General features: G+C 38.1%; 2 non-coding genes across 2 annotated transcripts; one reads left to right on the top strand and one right to left on the bottom strand.

The window, feature by feature from the left end:
* Window positions 1-6,879: 6,879 nt before the first annotated feature.
* LOC121216393 (small nucleolar RNA R71) lies at window positions 6,880-6,985 on the bottom strand. The gene has a single exon (XR_005912583.1). It is a non-coding gene; the product is annotated as a small nucleolar RNA R71 (small nucleolar RNA).
* Window positions 6,986-16,998: 10,013 nt separating this feature from the next.
* On the top strand, window positions 16,999-17,105 carry LOC121217605 (small nucleolar RNA R71). Its single transcript, XR_005913754.1, has one exon. It is a non-coding gene; the product is annotated as a small nucleolar RNA R71 (small nucleolar RNA).
* Window positions 17,106-23,108: the final 6,003 nt, after the last annotated feature.

The raw sequence follows: 23,108 nt of genomic DNA on the forward strand, positions 1-23,108 counted from the left end.
CGTAAAACTCCCTAGGTCTTTTAGTTTGTTTGGTAGTTTATTTTGGAGAATGGCCGAGCAAACTACATTCAGCTCCACATGTGACGCCTCGTTCAACTTTCGCTTATTTGCTAAAAGCTCATTTAAAAATTTCATTGCGTTTGGCATCTGAAATAGAGCTTCAATAAACGGTAAGTTAATATGTAATCTTTTAAGAGTTTAAGGAATTTACCAAATTGTTCATCTGAGCGGTCTTTCCTTGTCGCGCTGGGGTATGGCACATGAGGTTTATATTCGACATTTACTGATTTGTTTATATTTTGATCTACCTTACCTTGACCTTTGCTTACCACAGTTTCTTGCCTCGGTTCTGGATCTATGGATTAACTCGATTAAAACTCCTATTGTCGCATTAACTCGATCTATGGATTCCCTTATTAGATTTGACTCTAATCCGGCAGATTTATGACGTCCTATCTCTAGGATTGCATGCAACTCCGTTTAATTATGAACGATCTACTCTTAAACAGAGACTTTTGCTCCATTGAATAAGCACATCAAAAACCTGAATTAATATCTTGAAATATTAAAGTAAGGGTTAAATCTCACAGTTAAGAATAAGAACAAGAATTTATCATATAATTCAAAGAGTAATAAAATTCGTCTTAGGTTTCATCTCCCTTAGGTATTTAGGTAGTTTAGTTCATAAAAATGGAAAACATCTCAAAAATTGGAAAACAACAAAACAGAAAGAAACCCAAAGAACTTCGAGGAAATTGGATGGAAATCTTCAGTCTTGATGTAGATCCTCCTTCTGAGCTGATCTCGATGGCTGTTCTTGAGTGTTCTCTCCTTCTATTCTCTGTATCCCCCTTCAATCCTCTTCTAGGGTGTTTATATAGGCTTTAGAATGCCTCAAAACCCTTAAAATTAACCTTTTCTAAGTAGAATTAGACTTGGGCTCGACAGGGACACGGCCGTGTGCCACGCCTGTGTAAAAATGCTCAGACCATGTGTAATTCTGACTTGGTTTAGTGTCGACACTGCCATGACACACAGGCGTGTGGATCACTCTCGTGAAAGTGCCTAGGCCGTGTGAAACACTGATTTAGGCCCAATTTGTCCGTTTTTGGCCCGTTTCTCGCTCTTTTTGCTATCTTAAGCTTTCCTGAGTATAAAACATGAAATTAAAGGATTAGGCGCATCAAATTTAATGAAACCAAGGAAAAATCATCTGTAAATATGCCAAGCATAGGGTAAAAATATGTATATATTATGGTTTATCAAATATCCCCACACTTAAGCATTTGCTTGTCCTCAAGCAAAATCCTCAACTCACAAATAAAATAAATCCTTCTCAACTTATAATTCTCATCAATAATGTTTCAAAGTAATCCCTAGCAATCAGACATTGAGAGCTTAACTAAAAGAACATTAAAGTTTCCAACAATCCAAATTGAGCATTTCAATCATAAAATTGCAGGTATCCCCCTTTATCTAAGTAATTACCTTTAATTCCAAATCGACATTGGTTGAAATTCCTTACTAAAGATTCACTCAAATCACTCAAAGTGTTTAAGGTTCAATAATTAAGCACTCAATAGTCAAACATGAAAATTTATTACCATAGGCTTGCATGAAAATCAAATCTCCACGACTATAATGTGGTGATACACAAATCAAAAGGTCTTTAACAGGGTTGTAATGGGGCTTGGGTTAAAGGTGTGGATAAAGGCTGAAAAAGATGGTTAGAATCGAGATTAATTTAAATAAATTACCAAACTTAGACAAATGAAACTAATTGCTGAATTACAAAAAAAAGTGCCAGAATTCGAACTATTCGAAACTAATGATGTGAGCTTTTTCTCAATAAAACAACTTTAACTTATCCAGGCTCTTTAGAATAATATGTAACTGAATAAATATACGATTTTTTTTAGAAAAAGAACTAATATAATAATGGAAAGTACATAATAAGAAATAACTCAGCAACTGGAACGAAAATTCTTAACGAATCAAAAAGGGTTAAGTTGAGGGTTACTACTAAGGGAAAATCAAGAAATAGTAGTTAAGGCTCAGAGTGGTTCACTAGGGGTCAATTATGTGGGTAGCTTTTTTGTGGAGTAAATGGGTTAAAACCTAAGTGCCTTTATCATTTTAATATATCAAATCAAAGGTGTGGTCTTGACATTTATAATCAATACAAGTTTTAGAATAGCAAATCAATGTTGACACCCTTATAGCCAATAAAATAAGTGAGCAAGAAAGATAGATGCTCTAAAAGGCTCAAAATCTCACGAAAATTATGAGTATTTGATGTCAATCCTGCAAATTCAAGACTTCAAGATAATACCTCAGTTCAGGGAAATAACCTAGCAATTTTAATTCCCCAAAGTCAACTTATCATGCTTGATCCTCTAATGTCTAAAAGTTTAAAAAATCAATGCACAGTTACCTATGATTTAATTCAAAAATATCAATAAAAATCATAAATCAATCAAATTAATTCTAATAGTAATATGAGAGATTTATTTGAGAACAAGAAAAAAATTCAGGGATTTTCTGATAATCATAAATAACCTCCCCACACTTAAGATGTACATTGTCCTTAATGTATAAAGATTAATTATAAGCATAATATCAGAAGAGAGGGAGAGAAGCGAAATTGTCCTAAATTTTTGGATGTAATCCTTGAAAGAGAGGAAATGGGTTGAGAGACATTGAAAGTGATGTGTATGTGACATGTAGACAGAGGTGAAGGTGGTGGTAGAGGTTGGGTTCCACGATCATAGTGCCCAGCGAAGAGGTTATCGTGGTGGTCGGTGTCGTGGTGGCTATGGTCGTGGTTGGACATAACAGTCATGGAGGATTGTTTGTTTATTCCTGAGTAGCACCTATCGACTAAACCTTTTGAAACTGTGATGCCATCAGTAATGTTTAAGGGATTTATATTGATAGAGTGGTTATGGTTAGTAGTAATGAAATAACTAGATAAAAGAAAATTCAAATTATACTAATAAACATCTTTTAAGAAAATAATAAATAAAGACAAAAAGAAACATAAAAATAAGAATAAAATAAAAAGAAAAACAAATTGAAAATTAAATGGACTTAAAAGTCCTCATCGACAGTTGGATCCTGAGGTGGTGGTCCTGGAGGTGATATGTGAAAATGTTGGCAAATTTGTTGTAGAGTCACCTTGATGCTGTCGAATCACTGAGTGCAGTGTTCTTCAAAGCGATGAATGTGGTCAGAAACTTTAGACAATGAAGCAGTTCCATGAACTGGCCGGTGACTCGATGGTGGCTGAGAAGGTGGGTCCTCTTGAAAAGCAGGGATATCGTAAGGAATATCCTCGGCGTTATCCTTATCGGTAGATTGTACAAGTCGGTATTGAGGAGGGTTGAACCCACGGTGACACTCAATCAGCCGCATATGGAGCATACTTTGGATGCCCTGTGGGGTCATCTGGCCAATGAGCGTAAGTGAAGAGGACTGTGTCACTTTTTTCAGGAGCCCAAAGTATCGCGCTAGACGAGTCACATATGGGCCAAGGCTGATGACTCTCTTTCGGTGTCACTCGGTTTGATGACGCAAGGCAATGGCGATGAAGTAGGCGAGATAAAAAATGTGCCCCTGCCTTATGCTCCACAGGAAGTATGCGTTGTGAGTGTTAATGACACCACTGCTCTCTCGTCTCCCTGTTAATATGTTTTCCAAAAGAGCGTGGAGATATCGCAAAGCTGGAGCTAGAGCCGATACCTCAGAGTAGCTGGGGTCATAGATGCCTATAGCAGGTATCATGGCGTTCCAACATGATGAAGGCGCATAGTGGATGTGGCGGTGGGGAAAGTTTTCGGCCTCCATGAACTCGTCTGTATAGGGTCCCAGAGCAACCCCAAATTCTGGGACACTCAACTTCCGTACCAGACCGCTAAGGCAAAATTGGACTGTTCCTGGGTCGTCGTACTCCACCATAACTTTCTACAACTGAAACGTCAAGCATAGTTCCAAAGTGAACTCTAGATACATTGGTTCGATAATGTCAAAGAATCGATCCCACGGAGCGGTGGCAAGGAGGGCCCTAACCGGATCAGCTAAGTGGACCTGCTTTAGTGCAGCCCAATTGATGCAATGACCCACACCAAGGGGTCGGGCACGTAGGATCTAAAATAATTCCTCCTAGGTCCTTGATGGAAATTGGAGGAATGTATGTCGTATGTCAACGGTAGGACCCGAGGAGGATGTCGTTCCTTTTCATTTTTTAAAGGCAGGGACCACAATTTTCTTGCCTTTTGGGTTCGTCATGGTATCTGCGAAAGTAATCATATGACTCGAATCAACATAGCACCCAAACGAATAAGAACAATCATCTAAATGTACCTTAATTAGGCAAACAAAATAAGTAGAATTATAATACCTAAAAAAAACTAACTAATTGGTTATTCAATATAAAAGCAACTATGAATTTACTTAACAAAACACATGGTCCTAAATTCTATATAGTATATTACTAATGTCCTAAGCTTTACTTGAATCAATGCTGAATGAGGAATCACAAAAGCACTAAAGTAAGAGTGGTAATAATAATCTAGTCAAATAGAAAAATAAATAGAATATTGATAAAGAACTAAGAGTAGAAATAGTAATAATTGACATAATATGGAAGATTAAAATAGGAAAATGGAGTTAGGGATGCAAGAAAGAAAACCAAGAGTGATGGTTGGCGATGGGGTGCGGTGGTGTGCTGCGGCATGTGGTGGTCAGAGGGTGAGAGGGAAGAGAGGGAAAGAGTGATAAACCATAATTTATACATATTTTTATCCCATACTTAGCACATTTATGGATGGTTTCTCCTTAAAATTGGTGAATTCGATGCTCCTAATCCTTTAATTTCATGTTTTATACTTAGTAGAGCTTAGGAGAGTAAAAAGAGTGAGAAACGGGCCGAAAACGGAGAAAATAGACCCACATGAGAAATCAACACGGCTTGGACTTTCTCACACGGACGTGTCACAAGGTCGTGTCCTTTTGGCAGGATTGAAGCACGACTTACACGGATGGACCACACGCCCGTGCCCATTTAACAGCCTTGACCACGGCCTTAAGTATTCGCATACGGGCGTGTCACACGGGCGTGTCCTTGCCGAGCTCAAGTTTAGTCCAATTCAGAAAAGGGCAATTTTGAGGGCTCTTAGGCATTCCAAAGCCTATTTAAACCCCTGAGGAGCCACTTAGAAGAGGGATGCAGAGTAGGAAGCAAGGAATCACTCAAGGAAAGCTGATTGATCTATCTCAGAAGCTGGATTCATCATCAAGACTGAAAATCTCCCTTCAAGTTCCTTCAGGAATTTTGGGTTTTCTTATGTTTTTTTATCTTTATGCTTTTGAGATGTTTTCCTTCATAAGTATGAACTAAACCCCCTAAATACCTAAGGGGAATGTAACCTAAGACAGATCTTGTTATTATTATCTGAATTTTATGATAAATATTTAACTTGTTCTTAATTATGTGTTCTTAATTCTTGTTTTGATATTCTAGGATATTGATTCAAGTTAAGCTCTTATTCAGAGGAGGAATAGACCCTGTCTAAGAGTAAATTTGTCATAATTAAGTGGATTTGATTGCACGCCTAGTGATAGGGTGACAAGATTTTGTCGGATTAGGGTGAAACCTAATAAGGGAATCCATAGATCGAGTTAATACAATTCTACGGTATTAATTAGAAATAGATTTCAATTATTCAACCTAGGGTTAGACGTTATTAGTCTCGAGAGAGATAATAATATAACTTAGGGATTTCTACGGATCAAGTCAAATGAATAAATCGTCTGATTCAGAGTCAAATAACAAGTGAGGTCTAGGTGGATTTTTCCTTAGGTATTGTCTCAATCAATCGAATTCTCCCAAAAGTATTTTCCCAATTTTATTTCTGTGCATTCTTAGTTAGTAATTAGTTTAGATAACCAAACCTCTTAATTTTTTTCCTAGATAATACAAAGGAAGTAAATACTAGTACTCGTAGTTCCTTTGGGTTCAACAATCCGGTCTTGCTGAACTATACTACTGTTCGATAGGTACATTTGCCTTAATCGTGATAATAAGTTAGTCTCAAGAAAGTTTCATTTATAAATCTTTAAAACCTGTTACGAATATCACGCAATCAAGTTTTTGGTGCCGCTGCCGCTATTGCCGCCGTTGCCGAGGAACTAGGATATTAGGAACACTCGATTTTTATTACTTTAGCCATTTTACTTTTATTTCAATTTAAATTTTTATTTTATTTTCTAATTCTTCATTTATTTTCTTCTGACAGGTTTTTCTAGTTTATGCCCTGAAGAAACCCGTCAGGACCACTACTATTTGATAGTGAGATCGATCACACAGTTTGCAAAAACTGAAGAGAAATAAGGCGAAGCTTACGATACATAGAGGAAAAGCAAGAGGATGATACTTCAACCACAATCGAGGAGATGGCTGAAAACCAAGAAAATCCGCTACCTCCTGCGATTACTGTTAATCAGAATCCTGCTCCGCGCACTATGTATGATTATGCTAAACCTTCTTTAACAGGAATTGAATTAAGCATAGTTAGATCTGCTGTAGCTGCAAATATGTTTGAACTAAAACCTAACACAATTCAAATGATACAGTAATTTGTTCAGTTTGATGGTTTGCAGGACGAAGATCCTAGCGCTCTCTTGACAAACTTTTTGGAACTATGTGATACATTTAAAATAAATGGTGTTTCTGATGACACCATTCGCCTTCGGTTATTCCTTTTTTTTTAGAAACAAAGCTAAATAGTGGTTGAAGTCGTTGCCACAAGGGTCAATCACTACTTGGGAACAAATGACTGAAAATTTTTATTAAAATATTTTCGCCGGCTGAAATGGCTAAATTACATAAAGATATCTCTTCTTTTGTACAGATGGATTTAAAAACACTCTACGATGCTTGAGAGAGATACAAGGACCTTTTGCGAAGATGCCCTCACTATGGGTTACCACTCTAGCTACAGGTTCAAACCCTTCATAATGGCCTGAATCCTTCGACTCGAAAAATGGTTGACGCAGCTGCTGGCAGAACCATCAATAATAAGACACCTAAAGATGCCTATGAATTTATAGAGTAAATGTCACTGAATAACTATCAGTGGCAAGTCATGAGGACAAAGCCAACGAAAATAGCCGGCGTGTATAATGTCAATTCAGTCACCATGCTATCTAATCAGGTAGAACTCTTGAATAAGAAAAGTGATGGTTTTCTTAGTTCTTCACAGGTTCACCCAGTAATGCAGTAGGAAGTAAGTGGAGGTGGATCAAGTAGTTCAGAATACCCAACTTATGGCCACAACATGGAGAACGAGCAGTTAAATTACATGGGTAACAATCCTCAATCTCAAAACAATCCTTATAGCAATACTTACAAGGCAGGTTGGAGGAACCACCCAAATTTTTCATGGGGAGGCCAAGGAAATCAGAGACCACCAACCCCTCCAGGTTTTCAGCAAACACCGTACCAGCAGGAGAAAAAACCAAACCTTGAGGAGATACTAACCAAATTCATCTCGGTGTCAGAAACTCATTTTCAGAATACTGAAACAACACTAAAAAATCAACAAGCATCAATCCAGGGGATCGAAATTCAGATTGAACAGCTCGCCAAGTTAATTTCCGAACGAGCACAAGGTAGCCTACCAAGCAACACTGAATCTAACCCAAGGGAGCAACTCAACGTGATTGCCATTCAAGATGAGGAAGGGTTAGTTGCAAAACCAAGGCCAGAAATAGTGGTAAGCAAAGGTAAGAATGAGGTAAGCCAAAATGACCCAAAGCTGGTGAGTACAGAATATAAACCTCGTGTGCCATACCCCAATGTGACAAGGAAAGACCGATCAGACGAACAATTTGGTAAATTCCTTAAACTTTTAAAGAAACTACATATTTACTTATCGTTTATTGAAGTCCATTCGCAGATGCCAAACGCAGTCAAGTTTTTAAAGGAGTTTTTAACGAATAAATGAAAGTTGGATGAGGCGTCGCATGTGGAATTGAATGCAGTTTGCTCAGCTATATTACAGAATAAACTACCTAACAAATTGAAAGATCCAGGGGGTTTTACGATTCCTTGTTTAATTGGTAGTTTAGATGTTCATAATGCATTGGCTGACTTAGGGGCAAGCATTAATGTTATGCCTTATAAAATGTTTAAATAGCTAGGTCTTGAGAATGTTTAAATAGCTAGGTCTTGAGAAACCCAAGCAAACTAGGATGAGCATTCAATTGGCTGATAAAACCATTAGATTTCCTAGGGTATCATTAAAGATGTTCTTATTAAGATCGATAAATTTATATACCCTGTAGACTTTGTTGTTCTAGACATGGAAGAAGATTGTAACGCACCTTTAATTTTAGGACGACCCTTTTTAGTGACTGCTAGAACCATTATTGATGTTGGCACAGGTGAACTCACACTTTGTGTGGGAGACGAAACAATCACCCTTCAAGCTCGTAATTCAAGTAACACATCTAAATTTGAAGGTGGTTGTATAAATCATTCTACTAGTACTGATCATATGGTGAAACCTTCTGTACAGGAAACAGTTACGAAGAACGCATACAAGCCGTGTACAAACAACGAAAAAGGACCTATCTATAAGGAACGAAGGCTACAAATCGAGGAACTAGATGAATGGCAGACATAGAAACTGAGAACACTCGATAAACTGAAACCGAACCAGGACGAGCTCAATACCTCACCAAATCAACTTCAGGTTTGAGACAAAGTACTACTAGATGCAGCAGATCCTCGTATTACCACTTCTGAACCTAATGAATAAATTCCTCTTACGGTACTTAGTATTTTCCCGTATGGTACAGTCGAGGTAAATCATCCATAATTCGGCACATTTAAGGTAAACAATACTCGTCTTAAACCTTATGTTGATAAAGTTTATAACAGGGATGAGAAGTGTAAACTTCTCGCACCACCTTGACCATGCAGAAGAGAGGTAAGTCGAGCTTAGACTATAAATAATCGCTTCTCAGGAGGCAACCCGAGCACTAATAGTGTTAATTTCTTTATAATTTTAGTTTTTAACATCTAACATACTAACCGAATCATGGAACGCAGACTTTCAAAAGACCACACGACCACACACACGGGCGTGCATTAGGCCGTGTAAAAATAAGGTAAGATTTTTTTCCCAACACGGGATGCGATGAAACTGCCAAAACAACACGGGCGTGAGATACACCCATACCTCAGAACCGTGGTTGAAACTGAGAATGTAACATGGGCATTCGACACGCCTGTACCGTCCACCTGTGTTTGACACTATCAAAAAGAACACAGGCGTGGACCTATGTACATGGGCGTGGGAGAAGTGAACGAAGTACGACACGGTCGTGTGCACCCACACGCCCAAAGAACATGGGCGTGGGCCAAATGTCAGATGCGCCCAAATTCAAAATTCGTGAAACACACGGGCAAAAATTAGGCCACACGGGCATGTCCCACAGCCGTGTGCTCTAAAATCTATGTAAACCCCTCACTATTCATCATCTCCCTCCCCAAAAAACCCTAACCCTAGCCGCTGCATGATACGTGATTTTGTGTGAGAAGTTTTATAAATTTATAATTAATCGTTTTTGAAACTAACTATTATCACGATGTAGGCAAGTGTACCTATCGAACAGTAGTATAGTTTTAGCAAGATCGGATTGTTGAACCCAAAGAAAACTAAAAGTACTAGTAATAACTGTATTTTTATTATCTAACCTAGAATAATGAGGTTTGTTTTAACTAACTAATTAACTAAACTAAGAATTCAGGAAATAGAATTGGGGAATTACTTTTGGAAAAACGATTGAATTAAGACAATACCTAAGGAAAAATCCACCTAGACTTTACTTGTTATTCTGACTCCGAATCAGACGATTTATTCATTTGACTTGATCCGTAAAAATCCCTAAGTTATATTATTATCTCTCTTGAGACTAACAACTCTAACCTTAGGTTGAATAATTGAAATCTCTTTCTAATTAACTTCCGAGGGTTGCATTAACTTGATCTATGGATCCCCTTATTAGGTTTCACCCTAATCTGGTAAAATCTTGTCACCCTATCTCTAGGTGCACAATCAACTCCACTTAATTATGACAATTGTACCCTTTGACAGGGTCTATTCCTCCTCTGAATAAGAGCTTAACTTGAATCAATATCCTGGAATATCAAAACAAGAATTAAGAACACATAATTAAGAACAAGTCAAACATTTATCATACAATTCAGAAAATAATAACAAGATTCGTCTTAGGTTTCATTCCCCTTAGGTATTTAGGGGATTTAGTTCATAACTAAAAAGGAAAATATCTTAGAAGAATAATGAATACAAAACATAAAGAAAACCCAAAACTCCTGAAGGGAAATTGAGGGGAGATATTCGGTCTTGATGATGAATCCAGCTTCATAGATGGATCAGTCAGCTTTCTTCGAGTAATTCCTTCCTTCCTCCCTGTGCCTCCTCTTTTTCTCCTCCTCTAGGGTGTATTTATAGGCTTTGGAATGCCTAAGAACCCTCAAAACTGGCCTTTTTTGAATTGGACTCAACTTGGGCTCGACAGGGACACGCTCGTGTGACACGCCCGTGTGCGATTACTTCAGGCTGTGCTTGAGCCTGTTAGAATGGCACGGGCGTATGTTTTTCCCGTGTGAGTTGTGCTTCGATTATACCAAATTGACACGGCCGTGTGGTCTGCCCGTGTGAGGAAGTCTTGGCCGTGTTGATTTCGTACATTGGCCCATTTTCTCTATTTTTGGCCCGTTTCACGTTTCTTTCGCTCTCCTATGCTCACTTAAGTATAAAACATGAAATTAAGGCATTAGGAGCATCGAATTCACCAATTAGAAGGAAAAATTATCCATAAAATGTGTTAAGTATAGGGAAAAGTATGTATAAATTACGGTTTATCAAATACCCCCACACTTAAGCATTTGCTTGTCCTCAAGCAAAATCCTCAACTCATAATCAAAATAAATTCTTCTCAACTTATAATTTCTATCGATAATACCTCAAAATAATCCATAGGTAACCATACATTGAAAATTCAACTAAAAGAACATCAAAGTTTTAAACATTCCAAGTTGAGTATTTTATCATGAAAACATAGGTGTCTCCCCTCGTCTAAGTGGTTACCTCGATTTGAAATCTCACGGAGTTTAACATCCTTACTAAAGATTTACTCAAATCACTAAAAGTGTTTAAAGACAATAAATGAAGCACTTAATAGTCAATAATGAAGAGTCATTACCATAGGCTTGTATGAAAATCAATCTCTACCACTATAAATTGAGATGAAACATCAATCAAAAGGTCTTTAAAGTGTTGTAACGAGGCTTGGTTAGGGGGTGTGGTCACAAGCTGAAGGAGAATGCTAGAATTGAGATTGAATTGAAAATTACCTAACTAGAAAAATGACTAGTCATTAATTGCGTATAACAGAGCTTCTTCTCAGAATATGGAATTTAACTTTTTTAGCTCAAAAGATCACTACTACTAATATGTATACATGTTTTTTTTAAGAACAAGTCAAATAACTAGCTATTAAGAACTGGACATAGCTAAGAAATTTATTCAAATCAAATCTCGACAAAAATGGGGATCAATTTAATTGAGGTGATTTCAGCAATAATGGGTTAAGGGTTAATATTAAGGGTAATACAAGAAATGGCTTGTTGGCTCAACGAGGTTCACTAAGGGTTAATCGTGGAGGTAGGTTTTTCATGGCATGAGTGGGTTAATCCTAAGTGCCTCTATCATCTTGACATATCAAATCAAATAGTGTGGTCTTGACATGCATAATCAAGCAAGTTCTAGAATAACAGTTCAATACTGACGCACTCATAATGAAAGTGAGCATGAAAGAATTAGTAGATGCTCTTGAATACTCAAGATCTCACAAAAATTATGACTTTTTGATGTTTAAACTTGTGAATTCCAATTCAAGATAATACCTGAACTTAGGGAAACAACCTAAAAGTTTTTAATTCTTCAAAAATCAACTTATCATGCTTGATTCCCTAATGTCTTAAAGTTTAAAACCCTGAATGCTGAAATGCCTATGTTTTAATTCAAGATATATCAATAAAAGTCATAAATCAATCAAAATTTATCCTAAACATGATATAAGAGCTTTTCAAAAGAACAAGGCAATCATTCAGGGATTTTTTTCTGATAGTAAAATGAATATCCCCCCACACTTAAGATGTACATTGCCTTCAATGTACAAAGATAAATATATAGAAAAGAAAATAAGATAGGGAGAGAAGTGAAACTTTCTGAGTGATGAATTAATTTCCTTGAATTGGAGTTTTTGGAGAATAATCGGAGTGAGGGTGGAGGAGGATACTCCGGCGGTGGTAAAGGTTCATTAGTCCATAAGTCCTGCGCCAAAAGAATATTATATCTGAAGTTGGCTATGGTCGTGGTCGAGTAGGACATGGCAGTCGTGGAGAACCTTTCCTGGTAGAGTTTTTAGTTCCTATGTGGTAGTGAGCTTTGGAGCTCTTGATAACTGCGATAGAATCAGGAACTCTGTTAGGAAATGTATAAGGAAGAGTAAGTACTCAATATGAATTAGTCGAAATTAAAAATTGTAAAATAATAAGTATAAGTCCTAACAAAAATAATGTGAAAGAAAAATAAAAAGTAGTCTTAAAATAAAATAAAAGTGAAAACATAAAATAATAAATAAAAGTTTTTAAACATCGTCATCGCTAGATGGTTCACGAGGTGGGGTGGTGATGAGATGTGGAAGTGCTGACAAATCTGGTGTAGTGTAGCATCAATATGATCGAAGCGCTTAAAACATTGCTGCTCGAATCGAGTTAAGCACTCAGAGATGTCAGCGTATGAAGTTGTTGCATGAACTGGATGAGAGGGTGGTGGTGGCTGAGACGGTGGGTCCTCGTGCTGTGGGGGGACATTATCAGTAATGTCCTCAAGGGCCTCCTCCTCGATAGTTTGGGTGAGACGATATTGAGGAGGGTAGGTTCCTCGGCGCTTTTCGATCATCCTCATGCTTAGCATGCTCGAGATGCCTTGTGAAGACATCTGGCCAATGAGGGTCAAGGATGATTCTTGGGCCGCGATGTTGAGGAGCCCGAAGTGTCGAGCCAACCGAGTAACATAGGGGCCAATGGAGATGACCCCCTTCCTATGCCGCTCCATCTGGTACTGAATGGAGAGGGCAATGAAATAAGAAAGGTCGATGATGTGCCCGTGCAACATACTTCATAGAAATTAGGCGTCGTGAGTGCTGACGACGCTAGTGCTCTCTCGTCTTCCTGTTATCGTGTAAGCCAAAATTGCGTGTAGGTACCTCAGAGATGGAGGGAGAGTCGATGCCTTAGAGCAGCTAGGATTGTAGGTGGCCGCACCTGGTACTAGTGCATCCCAGCACTGTGAAGGAGAACGATGGATGTGGCGGTTGAGAGCATCTAAGTCATTCTCCTCCTTGAACTCCTCCGTATATAAACCCAGTGCAGTACCAAATTCTGGGGCGCTTAACTGGCCGACTAATCCGCCTAGGCGAAATTAGACCATGCCGGGATCATCGTAGTTTGTCATTACGATTTGAAGATGAAATGTTGAGCATAATTCCATCGTGAGCTCGAGATACGTCAGCTCGATGATCCCAAAGAAAAGCTCCCAAAGGTCGGTGGTTAGGAAGGCCCGAATCGCATCAGCCAACTAAACTTGTTCTACTGTAGCCTAGTCGATACAGCGTCTCACAATTAAAGGTCAGGCCCGAAGTATTTGGAAAAGTTCTTCTTGGGGCCCGATGGGGAATTGCAGGAAAGGGTGACGAATTTTCGCGGTTGAACCCGAGGAAGATGACGCCCCCTTCCTTTTCTTTGAAACAGGGACGAGGGCCTTTTTACTATGTGAAGATGACATTATATACCTGCAATATATAAAAAAATAGTAGGTAAACGGATTTGAAAAAGGAAAAGCCATGAATTTGAACTAACAATTTCAGCCAAAACTTACTAATACTAACCAAACTTAACCAACATACTTAATTTGATAGCATAATTTCGTGACATTAGCAAGGTAATATCATAAGAATGACCATAATAATGGCATAGATATGACAATAGAATGATGCTTTCCTATAACTCGATTCAATATGAAGTGTACGATAAATAACCTAAGAATGCAAATTAAATGATAGAATAATGAGCAAAATGAAGATTATTTTGATAATAAGCATTAGAAATTAGTAAAATAGAAGTGAAAAGAGTAAACAAACGCTAAGGGAGAGAGATTGGGCTTCAAAAATGGAGTTGGAGGCGGCGCACGGACGTGGCAGGGAGGCGTAGGGACTTGCAGCGGCTAGGGTTAGGGATTTTGAGTGAAGAAGACAATGAATAGTATAGGGTATTTATAGAGTTTGGGACATACGACCAGGGAACACACCCGTGTTCCCTAATTTTTACCTGTGTGATTCGCAAATTTTGAATTTGGGCGCGTCTGACATTTGGTCGACGCCCGTGTTCCATGGGCGTGTGGGTGCCTACGGCTTTGTTGCACGACCATGTCTGTCTTCATTCGTTTCTCCCACGCCTGTGTATGAAGTCTCACACCCGTGTTAATCTAATAGGTTCAGCCACGGTTGCTTGGCACAGGCGTGTCGCATGCCCGTGTTAATTTGACAGGTTTGGCCACGGTTACAATGCACGGGCGTGTCACATGCCCGTGTTGTTTTGGCAGGTTCGCCCACAGCCATGTCGCACGGCCATGGTGATTTATCGTAGCCCGTGTTGGGGAAAATCTTTTCCCTATTTTAACACGGCCTAAGGCACGCCCGTGTGCTTGGCTGTGTCTGTGTGGGAAACCTATATTCAAGAGCTCCGTTAGTAAGTTAGGTGTTAAACACTAAAATTTAAAGAAGTTAATACAGTTAGTGCTCGGGTTGCCTCCCGAGAAGCGCTTATTTATAGTCTAAGCTCGACTTACATCTCCATTGAATGGTCATGGTGGTTTGAGGAGTTTATACTCCTCATTCTTGCTATCATTCTCATCCAAATAAGGTTTTAGACGAGTGTTGTTTACCTTGAAAGTGCAGAACTTAGGATGACTTACCTCGACTATACCGAATGGGAAAATGCAAAGTACCGTAAAAGGGACTTCTTCATTCGGTTTGGTAGTGGCAATGTGAGGATCTGCGGCAACTATTAAGACTTTATCTCCAACCTTAAGTTGATTTGGGAAGGTATTGAGCTCGTTCTGGCGTAGTTTTGGTTTATCGTGGGTTCTTGGTTTATGCGTCTGCCATTCATCTAACTCCTCAATTTGTAGCTTTCGTTCTTCATGAATATGTCCTCTACTATTGCTTGAGAGTGGTTCATGTACTTCCTTCAGGCTCATTTCCTGTAAAGTAGGTTCTACCATATTGTCAGTTTTAGTAGAATGGGTTAGACGGTCACATTAAATTTCCGATGTGTTGCTAGAATTGTGAGCTTGAAGGGTGATTGTTTTGTCTCCCACACGAAGTGTGTGTTCACCAATGCCAACATCAATAATCGTTTTAACAGTTGCTAAAAAGGGCCTTTCTAAAATCAAAGGAGTGTTGCTATCCTCCTCTATGTCTAGAACAATAAAATAAACGGGAAATATAAATTTATCGATTTTAATTAGTACATCTTTAATAGTACCCCTAGGAAATCTTATAGTTTTATCTGCTAATTGAATGCTCATCCTAGTCTGTTTGGGTTTCCCAAGACCTAATTGTTTGAACATTTTGTAGGGCATGACGTTAATACTAGCCCCTAAATTAGCTAAGGCATTATTAACATCTAAACTACCAACTGAGCAAGGGATTATAAAACTCCCTGGATCTTTCAATTTTTTGGGTAGCTAATTCTGCAGAATAGCTGAGGATACTGCGTTTAGCCCCATATGTGATGCCTTTTCCAACGTCCGCTTATTTGCTAAAAGCTCCTTTAATAATTTTATTGCGTTTGGCATCTGTGATAGTGCTTCAATAAATGGTAAGTTAATGTGTAAATTTTTTAAGAGTTTAAAGAATTTACCAAATTGTTCATTTAAGCAGTCATTCCTTATCGCGTTGGGGTATGGCACACGAGGTTTATATTCAACACTCACTGATTTGTTTTTATTATGACCTACCTCACCTTGACCTCTGCTCACCACAGTTTCTCACTTCGGTTCTGGCTCGGGTGTGGCTAACCCTTCCTCATCTTGACTAGTAATCGCGTTGAATTGCTCCCTTGGGTTAGATTCTGTGTTGCTTGGTAGGCTACCTTGTGGTCGTTCAGAAATCATCTTGGCAAGCTGTCCAATCTGAATTTCGAGCCCTTGGATCGACACTTGTTGATTTTTAAGTGTTGTCTCGGTATTCTGGAAACGAGTTTCTGACACTGAGATAAATTTAGATAGCATGTCTTCAAGGTTCGGTTTCTTTTCCTGTTGACATGGTGGTTGTTGAAAACTCAGAGGATTCTGTGGCCTTTGATTCCCTTGACCACCCCAGGAGAAATTTGGGTGGTTCCTCCAACCTGCATTATAAGTGTTATTATATAGGTTATTTTGGGGTTTAGAGTTATTGTTACCCATATATTGGACTTGTTCCTCCTCGATGCTAGGGTTGAAGGGTTGATATTCTGTGCATGCTCCTCCTCCATTCGAATCGCAATTCATTACTGGATGTACATGAGTAGAACCACACAAACCATTAATCCTTTTATTTAAGAGTTCTACTTGGTTAGATAGCATAGTAACCACGTCGAGGTTGAAGACACTGACTGCTTTTGTCGGCTTTGTTCTCATAACTTGCCACTGATAGTTATTCAGTGACATCTCTTCAATAAACTCGTAAGCCACCTCAGGTGTCTTATTATTGATAGTTCCTCCACCGGCTGCATCAATCATCTGTCGAGTCGAAGGATTCAGGCCATTATGGAACGTTTGAACCAGTGGCCAAAGTGGTAACCCATGGTGAGGGCACCTTCTCAAAAGGTCCTTGTATCTTTCTCATGCATCGTAGAGTGGTTCTAAATCCATCTGCACAAAAGAAGAGATATCATTACGTAATTTGGCTGTTTTAGCCGGTTGAAAATATTTTAATAAAAATTTTTCGGTCATTTGTTCCCAGGTAGTGATTGACCCTTGAGGTAACGAGTTCAACCATTGTTTAGCCTTATTCCTTAATGAAAAGGGAAACAACCAAAGACGTATGACATCATCAGAAACGCCATTGATTTTAAATATATCGCAAAATTCTAGGAAATTTGCCAAGTGAGCGTTGGGATCCTCGTCCTGCAAACCATCAAACTGAACAAACTGTTGTATCATTTGAATTGTGTTAGGTTTCAGTTTAAAATTATTTGCAGCATACATAGTGCACGGAGCAGGATTTTGGTTAACAACAATCGCAGGAGGTAGCGGATTTTCTTGGTTTTCAACCATATCCTCAGTTATGGTTTGAATATCGTCATCTTACTCGTTCTCTGTGTATCTTAAGCTTCATCTTATTTCTCTTTGGTTTCTAAGAAATGTGCAATCGATTTCACTGTAAAAAAGTAGTGGTCCTGACGGGTTTCTTCTAGTCATAAACTATAAAAACCTGCCAAGAGAAAGAAAAAGTAAATTAATAAATAATAAAAATAAAGTTAACTTGCAAGAAAAATAAATGGCTAAAGTAATAAAAATTGAGTGTTAATATCTTAGTTCCCCGGCAACGGTGCCAAAAACTTGATACGTGATTTTGTGTGATAAGTTTTATAAATTTATAATTAATCGTTCTTAAAATTAACTATCATCACGATGTAGGCAAGTGTACCTATCGAACAGTAGTATAGTTTTAGCAAAACCAGATTGTCGAACCCAAAGGAACTAAAAGTACTAGTAATGACTGTCTTTTTATTATCTAGCCTAGAATAATGGGGTTTATTTTAACTAAACAATTAACTAAACTAAGAAGTCACAGGAAATAGAATTGGGGAATTACTTTTAGAAAAACGATTGAATTAAGACAATATCTAAGGAAAAATCCACCTAGACTTTACTTGTTATTCTGACTCCGAATCGGACGATTTATTCATTTGACTTGATCTGTAGAAATCCCTAAGTTATATTATTATCTCTCTCAAGACTAACAACGTCTAACCCTAGGTTGAATAATTGAAATCTATTTGTAATTAACTTCCTAGGGTTGCATTAACTCGATCTATGGATCCCCTTATTAGGTTTCACCCTAATCCGGTAAAATCTTCTCACCCTATCTCTAGGCGCGCAATCAACTCCGCTTAATTATGACAATTGTACTCTTAGACAGGGTCTATTCCTCCTCTGAATAAGAGCTTAACTTGAATTAATATCCTGGAATATAAAAACAAGAATTAAGAACACATAATTAAGAACAAGTCAAATATTTATCATACAATTTAGAAAATAATAACAAGATTCATCTTAGGTTTCATTCCCCTTAGGTATTTAGGGGATTTAGTTCATAACTAAAAAGGAAAACATCTCAGAAGAATAATGAATACAAAACATAAAGAAAACCCAAAACTCCTGAAGGGAAATTGAGGGGAGATCTTCAGTCTTGATGATGAATCCGGCTTCTGAGATGGATCAATCGGCTTTCTTCGAGTAATTCCTTCCTTCCTCCCCGTGCCTCCTATTTTCCCTCTCCTCTAGGGTGTATTTATAGGCTTTGGAATGCCTAAGAACCCTAAAAATTGGCATTTTTTAGATTGGACTCAACTTGGGCTCGACAGGGACACGCCCGTGTGACACGCCCATGTGCGATTACTTCAGGCCGTGCTTGAGCCTGTTAGAATGGCACGGGCATGTGTTCTACCTGTGTGAGTCGTGCTTTGATTCTACCAAATTGACACAGCCGTGTACTCTACCCGTGTGAGGAAGTCGAGGCCGTGTTGATTTCGTACGTTGGCCCATTTTCTCTGTTTTTGGCCCGTTTCTAGTTCCTTTCGCTCTCCTATGCTCACCTAAGTATAAAACATGAAATTAAGGCATTCGGAGCATTGAATTCACCAATTCTAGGGAAAAATCATCCTTAAAATGTGTTAAGCATGGGGTAAAAGTATGTATAAATTACGATTTATCACTGTAACTTCACACGCCCGTGCGCCGCCTACAACATCGATTCTGACGCCCCAAGTTCCTTCTTTTTGCGTTTGTTTACTCTTTTCTCTCTATTTTCTTTAAATATGTTACTTATGTCCTGATGCCTTTGCTATATTGAACTATTTTTGAATATTCATAATTAGAATAGTAAAATACTCATGCTTTTTTAATAATTTTTTTTTCAGTTTAGTTACTACATTATGATATGCTCTTCCATTTTTCCTTGTTTCCATGAAATTTATGCCTACCCACATGCATTCATTCATTATTTCTATAATCCTCTAACTTGATATATTTAGTGGTTTTAGTTTTTATCATCTCGTACGTAAATCTTGTAAATCTCATAAAATATTCCATGCAGGTACAATGTCGTCCTCATGTGGTAAGAAGATCGCTGTTCCCGCCTCGAGGAAGAGGAAAGAAGTAGCGTTATCCTCGGGTCCTACCACGGAGATTAGACACCCATTCCTCCAGGTTCCCTTAGGACTCTAAGAGGAATTATATCAGATATTTCGGGCCCGACCCCTAGGTGTGGGCCGCTGTATTGACTGGGCTGCACTCGAGCAGATTCAATTGGCTGACACGGTCTGAGCCCTCCTAACGACTGACCCGTGGGGGCTCTTCTTCGAGATCGTCGTGCTGACGTATCTCGAGTTTACATTGGAACTCTGCTCGACGTTCCATCTTCAGACCGTCATGACCAACTTCGACGATCCTGGAACGGTCCAGTTTCGCCTCGGTGGTCTAGTACGCTAGTTGAGCGTACCCGAGTTTAGGATTGCACTAGGGCTATACATGGAGGAGTTCATGGACTACAATGACCTCGACACCCTCCACGTCACAAGGATCCACCGACTCAGCCACCACCCTCCTCTCGTCTAGTTCATGCGGTGGCTTCATACGCTGACATCTCTGAGTGCCTTACACGATTTGAGCAGCAGTGTTTTCAGCGTTTTGATCACATTGATGCTACACTTTACCAGATTTGTCATCACCTTCACATCTCATCGCCACCCCTACCTCGCAAACTATCTAGCGATGAAGATGTTTAAAAACTTTTAGTTATTATTTTATGTTTTTTACTTTTATTCTATTTTAAGAATACTTTTTATTTTTCTTTAAGCTTATTTTTATTAGGTTTTATAATTTTTATTTTACAAATTTTAATTTCGGCTATTTCATTACGTGTAATTATGCTTCTTTATATTCCCTAAAAAGTTTTTCATTCTATCACAGTTATAAAGAGCTCCAAAGCTCATCATCGCATAGGAACTAAAAACTCCGCCGGGAAAGGTTTTCCACGATCGCCATGTCCTGCTCGACCACGACCATAGCTACCACCAGATATAATATTCTTTTGGCTTAGGATTTATGGATTAATGAACCTCGACCACCACCGGAGTATCCTCTTCCACTCTCATCATTGCTTTGGCCGATTACTCTCTATCGCTCCAATTTAAGGAGTTCATTCATCATTTAGGAAGTTTCACTTCTGTCCCTACCTTATGTTTATAAATCTATCTTTTTCAATATATCTACCTTTGTATATTGAGGGCAATGTACATCTTAAGTGTGAGGGCAATCTATCTTCTTCTCATGTGACTCACTCATATCACTATTAGAATGAATTTTAATTAACTTATGATTTTTATTAATATGTCTTGAATTAAAACATAGGCATTTATGCATTGGTTGTTTAAACTTTAAGACATTAGGGAATCAAGCATGATAAGTTGATTTTTAAAGAATTAAAAACTTTTAGGCTGTTTCCCTAAGCATGACAAGTTTAAACATCAAAAAGCCATAATTTTTTTGTGAGATCTCGAGCCTTTAGAGCATCTATTATTTCTTTCATGCTCACTTTCATTATGAGTGCGTCAGTATTGAATTGTTATTCTAGAACTAGCTTGATTATGCATGTCAAGACTACACCATTTGATCTGATATGTCAAAATGAAAAAGGCACTTAGGTTTAACCCACTCACTCCACAAAAGCCTACCCTCATAATTAACCCTTAGTGAACCCCTTTGAGCCTAACAAACCATTAATTAATTTACCCTCAATATTAACTCATAACCTATTATTGTTGAAATCCCCTAAATTGATCCTTATTTTTGTCGAGATTTGATTTGAATAAATTGCTTAGTTATGTTTTGTTCTTCTAAATATTTGACTTGTTCTAATATATATATAAATTACTTTAATACATATTAGTAGTAATTCGTCGTTTTTGAGCTTAAGTGTTAATCCCATATTCTGAGAAAAAGCTCACTTGTAGTCAGCTGATGACTAGTTATTTTTATAGCTAGGTAATTTTTCAATTCAATCTCGATTCTAACATCTTCTTTCAGCTTGTGACCACACCCTTAACCAAAGCCACGCTACAACCCTATAAAAGACCTTTTTGATTGATGTATCAGCTCAATTTATAGTGGTGGAGATTTGATGTTCAAACAAGCCTATGGTAATAACTTTTCATATTGACTAATGAGTGCTTTTATTAATGTCCTTAAACACCTTGAGTGATTTGAGTGAATATTTAGTGAGGATGTTAAACTCTGTGATATTTTGATTAAAGATAATCACTTAGATGAGGGGAGACACTTATGTTTTTGTGATAAAATGCTCAACTTGGAATGTTTGAAACTTTGATGTACTTTTAGTTGAATTTTCAATGTATGAGTACTTATGGATTATTTTGAGATATTATTGATAGGGATTATAAATTGAGAAGAATTTATTTCGATTGTGAGTTGAGGATTTTGCTTCAGGAAAAGCAAATGCTTAAGTGTGGGGGTATTTGATAAACCATAATTTATACATATTTTTATCCCATGCTTAGTGCATTTATGGATGGTTTCTCCTTAGAATTGGTGAATTCGATACTCCTAATCCTTTAGTTTCATGTTTTATACTTAGGAGAGCATATGAGAGTAAAAAGAGTGAGAAACGGGTCGAAAACGGAAAAAATAGACTCACGTAGGAAATTAACACAGCCTGGATTTTCTCACACGGGCGTGTCACATGGCCGTGTCACATGGCCGTGTCCCTGTGGCAGGATTGAAGCACGACTTACATGGGTGGATCACACGCCCGTGCCCATTTAACAACCTTGACCACGGCCTTAAGTAATCGCACACGGGCATGTCACACAGGCATGTCATACGGGCGTGCCCCTGCCGAGCCCAAGTTTAGTCCAATTCGAAAAGGGCAATTTTGAGGGCTCTTAGGCATTCCAAACCTATTTAAACACCAGATGAGGCACTTAGAAGGGGACACAGAGTAGGAAGTAAGAAATCACTCAAGGAAAGCCGATTGATCCATCTTAGAAGCCGGATTCATCATCAAGACTGAAGATCTCCCTTCAAGTTCCTTCAGGAGTTTTGGGTTTTCTTATGTTTTTTTATTTTGATGCTTTTGAGATGTTTTCCTTCATAAGTATGAACTAAACCCCCTAAATACCTAAGGGGAATGAAACCTAAGATAGATCTTGTTATTATTATCTGAATTGTATGATAAATATTTGACTTATTCTTAATTATGTGTTCTTAATTATTGTTTTGATATTCCAGGATATTGATTCAAGTTAAGCTCTTATTCAGAGGAGGAATAGACCTTGTCTAAGGGTAAATTTGTTATAATTAAGCGGAGTTGATTGCGCGCCTAAAGATAGGGTGACAAGATTTTTTCGGATTAGGGTGAAACCTAATAAGGGAATCCATAGATCCAGTTAATGCAATTTTAGGGTGTTAATTAGAAATAGATTTCAATTATTCAACTTAGGGTTAGACGTTATTAGTCTCGAGAGAGATAATAATATAACTTAGGGATTTCTACGGATCAAGTCAAATGAATAAATCGTCTGATTCAGAGTCAAATAACAAGTGAAGTCTAGGTGGATTTTTCCTTAGGTATTGTCTCAATCAATTGAATTTTCCCAAAAGTAT

Source organism: Gossypium hirsutum, chromosome A02 (genome assembly GCF_007990345.1).
Source record: "Gossypium hirsutum isolate 1008001.06 chromosome A02, Gossypium_hirsutum_v2.1, whole genome shotgun sequence".
NCBI lineage: Eukaryota > Viridiplantae > Streptophyta > Magnoliopsida > Malvales > Malvaceae > Gossypium > Gossypium hirsutum.